This window comes from Pan paniscus, chromosome 8 (assembly GCF_029289425.2).
Source record: "Pan paniscus chromosome 8, NHGRI_mPanPan1-v2.0_pri, whole genome shotgun sequence".
NCBI lineage: Eukaryota > Metazoa > Chordata > Mammalia > Primates > Hominidae > Pan > Pan paniscus.
The window spans coordinates 101,708,551-101,722,657 of record NC_073257.2 but is presented as its reverse complement, the minus strand read 5'-3'; the positions used below and the strand labels follow the sequence as shown (position 1 = coordinate 101,722,657).

Here is a 14,107-nt window from a genome sequence, read left to right as displayed (position 1 = left end):
CCGTGTTCGCATCGCTCCGCAACCCAGTTCCTGACAGTAACCTCCACTGGGGTACGAGCCCTGTCGGAACATGTCCACATTGCCAAAGCCGTTTCCCCACCTTAGGCCCCATACATGCGCAGTCACCCACCTCCTTCCCCACACCTTCCCGCGGGTCACCTCCTCACCTGCAAACGTCGCCTAACTAGCCGGACCCGCGAGCAGCACTGCGATGTTACCGTTTTCAAATTCAAACAATGGCGGCCAGGGCACCGCACTGAACGCTGGGAGTAGGTGGGGCGTCCAGAGCTCCGCCAGGGAGCGTAGCCGGCTCGCGCTGCGGGCTTTCCAGCAGCTACCGGAAGAAGCTCTCCAATATGGGGGCGGGTCTTGAAACGCGGGCAGCCAATGGGCGGAAGCAGGCGTGGGCCGCCCTGGTGCTGACGGTCTCGTTTGCCTCCCAGCTCTGCTAGCCGGGCTTTAGTAGTGCGCTTTCTCGCGGCTGTCATAAGTACCAAGCTGTTGACTGGGACACCGATCTCCAATTCTGTCCTCGAGGCAATAAAGATGTGGCGAAGGCCCGAGGTGAGGCCACTGCCACTGCACTTAGTCCTGCGACTCCCCTAAGGACGGGCCGAGGAATGGCGGACTAGCCACTTCCCAGTCCTGTCCCTACGGGGCAGAAAAAGGCTCGGCATCCCGGGATCCGGAGGGTCACTTCCCTCGCTGCATCCCCATTGTGCAACTGCCAGTGTAAAAATTGATATAGGTAAGCTTATGAATGCTAAAACTAATGAATGCAAGATGCTAAAACAAACAATTAACTGAAAGGTTGTTGGGAAGAGGATGTTAGTATCTCAAAGAATCACCCTACAGATCATTTCTTATTATAAAGGGAAAATAGAATTTTACACTGAAGAGATTTATTAGACATACCTTAACCAAGTGAAGATACTTAGCATCGCTAATATCACCCGATAGTATTTGTGCTAGAAATGTTTGACATTAATCATGAGGAAACAATCAGAAAAAAACAATGTAGAATATTCTACAAGACAACAGGCCTAGGCTCTTCAAAAATGTCAGTGTCATGACAGGAAAAAGAAAAAAACGAAGTGGAAAATTGCTTTAGTCGAGAGTCAAAAGAAACCAAATGAAATTTGTGAATCTTGGCTGGTTCATAGATTTAAAAAAAAAAAAAAAACTTCGAAAGACATTTGTGGACAACTGGGGAAATTTAAATATGAACTACATATTAGATGATATTGAATCAGTTTTAAATTGATTGCATGTGAGAATTAATTTGTGATTAAGTGGAAGAATGCCTTTGTTTTTGGAAGGCGCTTGCTAAAGTAATTAGCAGCAAAGTGTCACAGTGTTTGCGGCTTACCTTCAAAAGATATGGCAAAAAAATAGAGAAAGCAAATGTGGCAAAATATTAGTAATTGGTGAATCTAGTTGAAGGGTATAATGGTGTACATCGTACCAGTCTTGCAACTTTCTAAAATAACAGATTTTCTAAAATAAAAAGAGGAGGGGAGAAAAGGAATAGAATTCTGATCTTTACCATGGCCTCCCAGGTCCTGCACAATCAAGTGTCGGCCGACCTCACTCCCCACTACCTGTACAGTAAGTTGATCTGCTCTGGATACCTCAAACACCAACTTCTTTCCAGCATGCATGAACCTTTGCATGGGTTGTTCCCTGTACCTGAATTCTCTCTTCCCCATTCAACACGTGGCACTTCCCTTCATCATTTAGGTTACGTCTAAAATAGTACCTTCTTAAAGAAGACTTTCCTGACTACTGTATCTCAAGTGAGCACTCTTTTTTTATTTGCAGGTTCAATTTCATTTTTATACTTTTTACAACTAGCAATTGTTGTTGTTCCCCTACCCTGTAAAATGTAAGTTCTGTGAGTAGAATAACTGTGTTTTGTTTGGTCGCTAATGTATCCTCAATGACTCTCTAACACAAGACAAGCAAATCAATATTTGTTGAACAATGAATGAAAGCTGATGTGGCTAGGTAGAGACCATGGGGAGGAGTCAGGGGAGTGAATCTGTAGGCATGGGGCAAGGCCAGACCCTGTAAGCCTTAGCCAAGTTACTGACTTGAGTATTACGAAATGCTTACTGGATAACCAGTTTTAAGCATGGTCATGGTACACTCCAATGTGCATCTATCTTTTGAAAAGGTTAATCTCCTGGAGAAACTAGAGGCAGCCAGGGAGGATGCTGTTGAACCAGTTAGGAGGCTGTTGCAAGAGATTCCAGGAAAAGATAATGATAATGTGGACTTGGAAGATGGCAAAGGAGTTGCAGAAAAGTATCCAGATTTTAAAGGTACTTTTTCCGACGTTTTTCATTTCAGCACCAGCTGCTGGGTTTTTCCCTTAGGGAGATGCAGAGCCAGCTTGATTGGGAAGTGCTTAAGATTTAGTACCCATTCCAAAGAATTCCATCTGTGCCCTTGAAATGAATATTAACGTAAAATGAAAAATTTTGTAAGTTACATCAAGCTGATTTTTCTGCCCTGGCCACAGTCTCTACTGTTAGTAATAGCTAACTTTCTTTATGCCAGGTAGTATTCTTAGCACTTTATACTCATTTAATCCTAACAGTAACTCTGTAAGGCAATTTGTTGTTGTTACAGCCAATTAATAGAAGAGGAAACCGAGGCATGGAGCTAGTAAGGAAATAGTAAAGGTATCTACTAAATAGAAGTGTTGAAGATTAAATCAGATAGTAGTGTAAAGTATTTATAAAAGTATCTGGCATATGTTAAATAATAACTTGCTTCAATTTATATAACAAACAGAGAGACTGGAATTTGAATCTGGCTGATCCGGCTTCAGAGTCTGTGCATTCTTTGGCCTCTCAAAGTTTGGATCCAACACCCCTGGAATTCTCTTAAGAAAATACTAAGTGCTTAACTCCACCTGCAAAGCCATCTCTAGAAGCAAGACTGAAGCAGCTGACTTTTCAACCCCAAAATAATACTTTTGAGTGTGTATTAATTGCAAAGGTTTAAATAATAAGTTCAACAAAAATTTATCAGCCACCCACTAAGTGACAGATGTCTCTACCCTTGAGAGGCCCTTAAGAGGCCTTCATCTAAAGTAGCCCTTCTCAACCTGGGATTTCAAGAGACAATTAATCCCTAAATGCCTTTAGGCACCCATTGTATATAATGTATTAACTTCTTTCATATACATCTAGAATGGCACTGGTTCTACACCATCCTGAAAATAATTTTTTTTATCTCCTGTGGTTCATATGGGGAAATCCATATGCAAAGTATTTCAAAACATGACAAATGTTGTAATAGAAATGAACAAGGAATAATGGGAGCAGAGTGAGCATAGCTTAAAAGTAATGGCTGTGAAGTCAGACTTGAGATTGAGTATAAGCCCAGCCACTTATAGGGCTCATAAAATTGTTGTAAGGATTAAAATAGCATATGTAAGTTATTTAGTATAATCCTGGCACATAGTAGGTTTCATAATGGTAGGAATATTTATTAAATCTGTTTATTAGGTCATTAGAATGCAAACTCGTTACTATCTTGGTCCTCTATAGCCCCAACATCTAAAACCGTACCTTGCACAAAAACAAGTACTCAATAAATACTTTTTGATGTAATAAGGGGTGTCTACTAGGGAAGATTTCGTAATGTAGCATGTAGGCTGAAGAAAATGATTGGGATTTGCCAGTGAATTACAGGAGGAGGCCATTCCAGGCCATGGAAAGCTGTGAGACAATGATAAAAAGAACAAGAGTTCACAAAAGATTCCAAAAACTAAATACCTACCTCAGCATGACTGTGAACATTAGCTGAAGTGGATAATGGCAGGAGATAAGAAAAGTAGGCAGAGGCTAGATCATAAAGGGCCCTATATGACATGCTAAAGAAGAGCTAGAATTATATTCTGTAAGGCCTAGGTTTTGCTCAGCAGAGGTATGGAAGGAAGAGTGTAGGAAGAGAAGAAAGAAAAGGATTGAGTCTTATGTCTATAATACCAAAATCTTAACAAAGTGCAAATCAAGAAATGAGACAACAGGATGTAGAAGTTTAAGCATATTATTTCAGTGTGCAAAGGTAACCAGTACAGGAAAAAATATATGTAACTATCTAGAGCTAAGTGCTTGTCTGTCTTTGTAGGAAGTAAATAGATATCTATAATTGATACATGAAGAAATAATATTAGGAGGAGCATATCATTTAAAGATATGGTATTTATAGTATTTGGTATAGTAATTGCCAAAAATACTAAAAACAAATTATAAGAATAGTTGCCCCTGGAAAGCAGGCCTGGAGATGTGAAAGGGTGAGTTTTTTTATTATAAGATCTTTTTGAATTTGTAATAAACATTTTTTAAAATTTAATGTGTCCTAGCTGGGCTTGGTGGCTCATGCCTGTAATCCCGGTGTTTTGGGAGGCTGAGGTAGTAAGATTGCTTGAGCCCAGGAGTTCAAGACCAGCCTGGAAAACATGGTGAAGCCACGTCTCTACCAAAAATCAAGAGTTATCCAGGTGTAGTGGTGTGCACCTGTAGTCCCAGCTCCTTGGGAGGGTGAGGTGGGAGGATGGTTTGAGCCTGGGAGGCGAAGGTTGCAGTGAGCCAAGATCATGCCATTGCACTCCACCCTGGGCAACATAGGCAGAGCCTGTCTCAAAAAAAAAAAAACAAAAAACAAGAAAATTTAATGTGTCAGAAAAAAAAGCATTTCTTTGCTAATCATTTACTGTGTATTAGGCTATGAGATCCCATTACCTCCTTAGTGAAGGAATCTGACATATTTTTCTAGTTTGTAGTTTGCATGTGCAAAGTTTTTCCAAATGTAAGCTGTCGTGGTGATTTTTCTTCAGAGTCGACTTGACTAGCTTTAGCCTCAGGAAAAAGGCAGTTGGAAAAAAAAAAAAAGGTTAGCTGTAAAACAGCCTTAAACAGGTCCTTTAGGAGTTATTCCAGAAGAAGGCATTGTTACCATAGAAGAAGATAGTTTCAAGTGTGTTATTACCCCTGAAAACATTCCAGTAGAACAAAATGTGAATGTGGAAGATGGTGATATTGATGATCCTAACCCTGTGTAGGCCTAGGCCAATGTGTGTACATCTTAGTTTTTAACAAAAAAGTTTAAAAAAAAAATAAAAAAAATTTAAAATTAAAAAAAGTTCATAGAATAAGGATATAAGGGAGGAAAATATTTTACCCAGCTGTACAGTGTGTTTGTATTTTAAACTAAGTGTTATTACAGAGTCAAAAAGTTAAAAGTAAAAGAAATATAAAAGTTTACAGAGTAAAATTATATATATTATTATATATAAAATATATAATATGATAATATATAATGTATTCTCAATATTATACATTTCTCATATTTACTAGAATTTTTTTTTCTTTCCAACTTGTATTTTAGGCTCAAGGGGTACATGTGCAGATTTCTTACATGAGTAAATTGCATGTCACAGGTGTTGTACAGATAATTTTGTCACCCAGGTATTCCACGTAATACCCAATTATTTACTAGAATTGAAACACTTCTGAATTATACTAACTGTTAATGAAAAAGAGCCAAATTCTGGAAAATATTTGAGGGGATTTATTATGAGCTAAATATGAGTGACCAAGGCCTGAGGCACAGTCTCAAGAGATCCTGAGAACATGTGCCCAAGGTGGTTGGGTTACAACTTGATTTTACACATTTTTGAGGGGCAGAAGTTACAGGCAGACATCAATACATGTAAGGTGTCCATTAGTTCAGTCTGAAAAGGCAGAACAACTCGAATTGGGGGTGGGCAGTGCAGGGAGACTTCCAGGTCATAGGTGGATTCAAATGGTTTCTAATTGGCAATAGGTTGAAAGAGTTAAGTTATCATCTAAAGACCTGGAATCAATGGAAAGGAATGTCTGTGTTAAAATAAGGGGTTGTGGAGACCAAGGTTCTTATTACGCAGATGAAGCCTCCAAGTAGCAGGCTTCGGAGAGAATAGATGGCAAATGTCTCTGATCAGGCCTGAAAAGGTATTATGTAAGACCTTTAGTTAGTCTCTCCTGGATCAGGAAAAGATCTGGAAAAGAAAAAGGATTATCTATAGAATCCTTTTCCCCACAGGAGACAGCTTTGCAGAGCCATTTCAAAATATGTCAAAGAAATATATTTTGGGGTAAAATACTTCAGTTTCTTTCAGGGCCTGCTGTCATGTGATGCTGTGCAGGAGTCAGGTTAGAGTTTGGTATCTTATTGCTACAAAGTGTCTGTTTTGCCAGTCTTAAGATCTCTGTTTTATTGTTAACGCTGATCACTTGTGCCTGAATTCCAAAGGGAGGAGGGTACAATGAGATATGCCCAACCACCGCCCTTCCCATCATGGCCCAAACTAGTTTTTCAGGTTTATTTTGGAATGCCCTTGGCCAAGAGAGGGGTCCATTCAGTCAGTTGGGGGGGTTAGAATTTTGTCTTATAGAACTGTGCTTTACTCATTTTTGTAACAGTCCAGCCAAAAGGACTGCTCTTAAACCCAATAGAAAAAGAAAGAAAGACTTAGGAGTGAATCAGTAAACTTCAGGCATTTGTAGCAGTTCATATTAGACATTTGAGGAAGATCTAAACATATCTGGGGAAGATGAGAATGAGGAAGAAAAGCTGGCCTTCCAATAGGAACTTATAAAAGAGTACATGAAATAAGGCTCAAACCACAGAAGCTTAAAAGTCATGAAAAATGCTAATGAATTCTTTCTAAATTCTAAATTAAAAGAAACATTTTATTGGAATGTCTAAAATGTGTTTTAATTCTGAACTTGATTAACAATTCTGAGTCACAGTTGGGATGTACAATTTTCAGAACAGTTTAGAAACAAGCAAACAAAAAAGCCTTTTAAATGAGTGGATATTTAGGGAAAACTTGTGGGAGTGTTTGGGACATTTGCAGTGAGCTCTTTCATTTTTCCTGATTGCTCATTGTGAAGCAGTAACAGGCAGTAAGTACCAAACAGATCATTTGGTACAAAAAGAAAAATCTATATTCAATAACTGTAAATTTAGGAACTCTAACCTCTTGCCACAGCATCTCCATGTTATTCAGCATTGGGGCTCAACTACCGACTGTGTCAATCAAATAAGAGTATCAGGTTCCTGTGCTAAAAATATTCCAGCTCAAATCATCTTGGCAGACAATACCAGAAAAAACAAACATTTTTCTGTCTATTAAAGTGACCAAATGTTAGGAGACTAAATATAAGCAGAAAAGACAAGTAATAGCTGCATAACCTTGAGCAAGATACTGACTGAGCCTCAGTCTTTTCATCATTAAAATGATATTTTTAATGCAGGTCTACAGTCTTTACTCTGCAATTCCAAAACAGGACAAAAAACAAAACACTGTGAAACCCAAAGTGTTTTTGTAAGTTTGGCACCAGGATTATATGCCAAAGAAAACCTACTTTGAACAAATATGAAGCCTCTATTGTCTCAGCACTTGTATCCGTAAGTCACACATGCCTCTGCTATTTGCTGATATTTTCTGACTTGGGGATTAATTCCATGGAAAATGTCGAAAAGGGCTAAAGATATACCTATGGGTAACAGTGAGAAGAAGAAAAGGAAGCATCTGTCTTTATCAATATCTTAGAAAGTGGAGTTATTGCAGAAACTTGATGGTGGTATGTCTGTGAGGTGTCTTACTGAAGAATATGGTATGGGAACCACCACGATATATAACTTAAAGAAACAGACAAGTTGTTGAAATTTTATAGTGACAGCGATAACCAGGAACTAATGAAAAATAGAAAAACATTGCATAGAGCCAAAAATGAAGACCTTGACCCTGTGTTGATTGAATGGGTTCGACAACAAAGAAGTAAAGATACACCACTGACTGGTTTGTTGGTCGTGAAACAAGCTAGAATATACCATGAAGAACTGAACTTTGAAGGAGAGTGTGAATATTCAGGAGGCTGTCTGCAGAAATTTAAAAAGTGTCTTGGAATCAAGTATCTTCAAATCTGTGGTGAAAAAGCTTCTCCTGATGATGAAGCTACTGAAAATTACATTGATGAATTTGCTAAGGTAATATCTGATGAAAATCTTAGCCCTGAACAAATTTACAGTGCTGATGAAACAGCTTTGTACTGGTGCTATGTTCCTAGAAAAACTTTAACAATGGCTAACAAAAGAGCAACAACAGATGTCAAAGATACTAAGCAAAAGTTAACTGTTCTTGAGTGTGCTAATGCTGCAGGCACACACAAGATAAAATTGGCAGTGATTGGAAATAGCCGATATCCAAGGTGTTTAAAAGGTGTGCATAATTTACCTGTACATTATTATGCACACAAGAAAGCATCAGTAACGGGAAATCTTTTCCAACTGGTTTGATAGGCACTTTGTGCCAGCAGCATGAGCTCATTGCAAACTGGACTGGAAGACAATTGCAAAATTTTGTTGTTTCTAGATAACTGTTCTGCACAACCCCCTCCTGAACATCTTGCGAAGAGCAATGCTTTTGGCATTGACTTTCCCCCCAGTGTGACGTCTGTAATAGAACCTTGTGACCAAGGAATTCTACACGCCGTGAAGAGCAAGTATAAACAGTTTTTTGAAAAGCATCCTTGCTTCAGTTAACAGAGGCCTGAAAATCCAGGACATCCTTAAAGAATTTAATCTTAAGGATGCCATCTTCACAGTTGCTAATGCTTGGAACGACGTTGATAAGTCAACATTAACAAATGCTTGGCACAGACTTTGGGCTACAATTATGTTTGAAAGTGACCTAGCTGATGAAGATTTTGAAAGATTTCATGACTCTAATGAGAAAACAATGGTAGCATAATTCATTACCTATGCCAAAAGTTTATCAACCAAAAGTGTAAATAAGTTAGAAGAAGCTAACATTGAAGAAAGGGTTAACATTGATAATGATGAACCCATTGTGCATCCTAAGAGTGATGGGGAAATTGCTGAGATGGTGTTAAATGCAGATCAATATGAAGATGGTAGTAGTAATGATGATGACATGAATTTGGGTGAAAAAAATCTCCATAGATCATATGGTGAAAATGTGTGACCGATTAATTGCTGGCCTTGAACGATGTACATTTATCAGTGAGCAAGAGCTGATGACAATTTACTCAATTAAAGAGAAACTGCTTAGACAGAAACCTGTGTTAAGGAAGCAGGTGAAACTGGGAAAAGTCTTTAATAAAGCTCTCTGTGGTAATGCTGCTTCATCTCTTGACAATCCTGTTTCTGGCTCATCAGATGTCCAGCTCCAACCTGGTTTCATAGGCAGTGGTAATACTGGAACAACCTCTTCTCCAAGATTCTCAGGCAATCAAAGGTAATGAACATTCATTGCATGTATATGTGTTATGGGTTAGTTTTCATCAGTATAAGTTTTAAATTTTATTTAAAATTTCCTTAGAAATAAGAAGCTTTTTCACAAGTGACAAAACACATTAAAAGCTTATGGTATGTGTGGTCTATATTTAGCTTCCTATTTCATTTACCAATAAACGTATTTATTTAAAAATGTTATTTACCAATGAATTTACTAATATATTTTTGTAAATAAATTGTAATATTATTTATGGTTTTGTTTCACTTAGTGTGAATTTTCACACATTTATTCGCAGAAATAGTAAGATTAATGTGTTTCATTACATAGTACTGTCCTGTACCCATTTGGAATGTTACAAAATGTATGCAATTTATGTAGTATATTCCAAAGGATTCCAATTTCATCCTGAATTCCAAAAAATTCTCATTTCCGAAACACATTTGGTCCCCAGAGTTTTAGATAAGAGATTATAGACCTGTGATTCTTTTTTGTTGTGAATGATCCAGTGAAATGATCGATGTAAAATGTCTCGCACAAAGTAAATGCCCATTAAGTGTAGTTGCTATTATTAATATTGCGTTACTCTACTTTAAAAATGTAAGACAAGCTTTTTCTGACATTGAAGTTAGCAATAGCATAGGTAATGATATGCATTCTTCAAGTTTTATTACTCTAAGAGATGCTTTGGCAATGTGCTGCTGATAAAGTGTATTAGAGTATCTCCTAAATCTTCATCCAAGAATGGAAACATTTTGCAAATCAGAGGATAGAAAATGTTACGCTACATCAAATTAAATTGCATGTTGATAAAATATGAACACATCTAGTTAGCCCTTATTAATCAAAGAAATATAATATTTTTATCTGCTGCTAACTATCCCCTCAGCTCCGTGTGCCATAAGCACCACACAAACAATAATTTAATCTCCCTTGTGAGCAAAGATTGATTTTTAACCCTCTTCATATAATTTCAGCTACTATTATAAGACCTTGAACATAGCTGAATACATAAAATTGGTATTCTGTTTTGTAAAGAAAGCTGTTATTAGCCTGATGAATGTGAATTGATTCCTGTGGCCTTGTCTTCTTTGTTTTGTTTTTTTGTAATGTTTGTTCATTTAAAATATAAGATGTGTTGCTTTTCTCTCATTATAAAAGGCATACATCATTCTTGTAGAAAACATGGAAAATACAATTTATAAAGAAGAAAATAAACTCATCCCTAATGTGACAACCAGTGATACAATCACTCTTAACATTTGTTTACTTTCAAAGCTATCTATTGCATTAAAGTGTAAGCCTTATGGGGGCAGAAACCATGTCCATGCATTCCTGTTCTCCACCCTGTCCTTGCTATCTTACCGTAGTAGGCATATAACACATTTAAAGGAAACACACATTCACACACTTAGGGACCAAACTATATTCACAGGATTTTTGGCCACATTACTTTTAGTGAACACTATATTGTGAGAATTTTTCCGTATGAATTCTATTTGATTTGACAAAGCCAGATTTTCTACACTGCATTCAGCTTATCCTCTTTTCTTCTGGGACTTTCTACTCACAGGCCCAAGGGTAAGCATTATTCTGCAGTCCCTCTGCCAGAGTACCTACCTTCTTTATTGTTCTCACTATTTTTCCATCATAGTTGCCCCTCTTATTTCCCATTAGCTCATGCTGCAGCTTTCTGCTAGCTACTCTTACCAGGTATAAGAAACCTTCACCATCATGTAAACTCATATACAACCTGACTGGTGATTGGCTCCCATTCTCTACTCAACATATTTCTTCAATTGGGGTGAGCTAAATTTGCACAGGAGAGGCTTGACATGGAAGGTAGAGAGAATCCCAGACAGGATGGAACAGCAACTTCATCTTGTTAAGTAGGAATGTGGAGGGTAGGTCCTGCGTCCACAATATTATCCATTCCATTATCTTAGGATCAGTCATAGAAACAAGTCCCATTCAATTGGAAGATGCCTGGAATCACTATGCTGACCTGGAAATCTCAGCTACACACATGATTAACAGTCTGTCCCACCGATACCTAAACTAAAATGAAGAACCGGCCACCAGATGATACGAAACCTTATATCATGAGCCAAAATCTAGGAACTGGCCTCATGTCGTTGAATTTTTGAACATCATTGACCATGTTATGTCAGGCTTTTTCTGTAACTTGTGCAAAATCTAACAATGGATAATGTTCTCCCTCCTCTCCCAACTAATATGGTTTACATTAGCTGTTCATTTGTTTAACCTAGGGATAGGAGTCATCTACAGTGTGAATTCCAGTTGCTTAGTAGTGGCTGCCTGAAATGCATGTCTGCAAATTTGAAGCTATGTTTTTGCTTAGTCAGTGTGTAGTGGTCATGTGTTGATATCTGCCATTGGTACAGAAAGTAGAAATGGCATAGCATATGCCATCTGTCACTTATGGGGGCCTTAAATTTTCCTATTTACATTTGGTTCAGACCTTTTGCTTTGCTCAGCTAGTGTAATTTATAAGTCATCTCACAATCTCATATTCTTATTCTGCATTATATTGCTCTAGCCATGGACAGGGACCCCTTTTCCTTGACATACATACAAGCCATTTGTGTGTATGTTGGTCACAATTAAAAGGCTATAGTGATGGAAAGAGTACTTTCACATAAACCAGACATTTAACTTTGGACACTCCTGTCTTTAAAAGTCTTTCAAATGAACCCTCTGATATTGAATTGGAATCTGATGTATTAGTATGAACTCATAATTTTTATTATTTTAGGACCAGAGTCTCACTGTGTCACCCAGGCTGGAGTGCAAGTGGCATGATGATAGCTCACTGCAGCCTCAAATTACTGGGCTCAAGCGAGCCTACCACCTCAGCCTCCCAAATAGCTGGTACTACAGGTGTGTGCCACCATGCCAGGTGAATTTTTTGTATTTTTTTATAGAGACAGGTTCTCACTATGTACCCAGGCTGTTCTCAAACTCTTGGCCTTGAGAGATCCTCCCACTTCAGCCTCCCAAAATTCTCGGGTTACCGGCATAAGCCACTGTACCTGGCAACTCATCATTTTTAGTACATATACATGGTTAGATACAGAAATATAGAAGTGTATACACACAAGGATATGTACACAGGTCAGTGTATACTAACAGGGGTTAGTATACATGCAAATATGCCCAGTGATAGGGCCTAAAAGCAATGATACTCCAGTAATAATGAGCATGCCTAGTACCCAGATTTGATTTTTAAATACCATTCTTAAATAAAAGGAACTAGGGTTCCTTCAAGAACTTGTTGGTCCTAGGCAGGTCAGGGAAATTACAAAATGAGCCTGTACTATCTCATGGTGCCAGAAAGTAAAGAAATGCTTTAAAATAAAGTAAGATGTGTCAAAGGTACATAGGCATCAACCTAAAGAATCTCCAAAAGACCAAAGCTGGAACAATTTGAACAACAAGCTAAATAATAACCATATTAACCATAGTGGATTATAACCCACGTGGTAAAATAAATATTCCTGTGACGATATATTGAAGTAATTGATTAAATAAAGAAGTAGGGGAGAAGAGACAGCTCTTCCTTAGAGTAGAATTCTGTGGTGGCTAAAGCAGCTCCATCTTGGATGATGCTCTGCCATGTTGGCTTCTGATTAACCCCTGTTCTGGGAAGGCCACCAAGATTTCTAGTTTATCTGTTGCTTTTTGTGTAAGAGCAGGCACTTACCTTAAATCCTGACCTTAGGCTAAACAACCTTGATGTTATCATACTTCAATTACCCTACACATCCTTTCTGAACTACCCCTCCTTTATGGTGTATAAGACCTAGGTCTTGGGGGTAATGGCGTGGGGACCTACCGTCTCGTCTTGTGCCCATCTGAGACACAGACATGGCTTCTGTTCATTTAATGTTTCTAAGAAACTGGATGTTTTATTAACTGTTTCTTTCTAAGAAGAAACTGGATTTGTCAGCATCTTTGGCCTCTCAGCTTCCTCGGACTTGGGGGCAGGTTTGCCCAGACCTGGCCACTGCAGAAAAAAATCTAACTAATAAAGGTAGAAGGATAGAGAGAAATAGAAAATGACCACTAGGCAGACACCACAATGATAATTATAGCAGAAAGGATATATAGATGGATGCTAAAATCTGAGTGAAAGTTTGAGTTGAAACAGACTGCATAGTCTCTAAGCATTTTCTCCAGACATTTATTAACTATCCAGAGAAAAATAAGAACATTACAATGGAGAAACTCAGCAAAAACCTCCTTAATCAAGTGGTAGGTCAACATCACTAGTAATACAAGAATCATGAATCGCATTATATGATGCACACATCCCATTACATGAGAACGCAGTATCATTTCTGTGGCATTCTTGTCAAAAATGCATAACCTCAGTCCAATCAGAAGAAAACTTGTCGGGCACAGTTGTGCATGCCTGTAATCCAGTACTTTGGGAGGCTGAGGCAGGAGGATCACTTGAGGCCAGGAATTTGAGACCAGCCTGGGTAATGTGGCAAGACCTCATCTCTACTAAAAATAAAAATAACTAGCAGGGAGTGATAATGCATTCCTGTAGTCCCAGCTACTCAGGAGGCTGAAGTGGGAGGATCACTTGAGCCCAGGAGTTCGAGGTTACAATGAACTATAATCACATCACTGCACCCATCCTGGGTGACAGAGCAAGACCCTGTCTCTAAAAAATAAAGAAAAGGAAAGAAAATACAATTTGAGGGATGTTCAACAAAATAACTGATCAGTACTCTTCAGATGTATCAAGGTCGTGAAAGA

The 14,107-nt window shown here is 38.3% G+C and overlaps 2 protein-coding genes across 7 annotated transcripts in view; one reads left to right on the top strand and one right to left on the bottom strand.

The window, feature by feature from the left end:
* Nucleotides 1-330, bottom strand: part of KIF20B (kinesin family member 20B) — a 73,397-nt gene extending 73,067 nt beyond the window's left edge. For all 4 annotated transcript variants that reach the window (XM_055093117.2, XM_003825350.5, XM_055093118.2 and 1 more), the window contains exon 1: nucleotides 168-330. The gene's annotated coding sequence lies outside the window, so the exon portion shown is untranslated. The remainder of the gene's footprint in view (nucleotides 1-167) is intronic.
* A 287-nt stretch (nucleotides 331-617) lies between these two features.
* PANK1 (pantothenate kinase 1) overlaps nucleotides 618-14,107 on the top strand; it is a 120,605-nt gene continuing 107,115 nt past the window's right edge. Inside the window, exons 1-3 of one of the 3 annotated variants that reach the window (XM_034931071.3) lie at nucleotides 1,661-1,796; nucleotides 2,177-2,324; nucleotides 9,244-9,322. The gene's annotated coding sequence lies outside the window, so the exon portion shown is untranslated. Of the gene's footprint in view, nucleotides 749-1,660; nucleotides 1,797-2,176; nucleotides 2,325-7,316; nucleotides 9,323-14,107 lie in introns of those variants that run through there. The other 2 variants (XM_063607803.1, XM_034931073.2) reach the window with 2 other exon arrangements.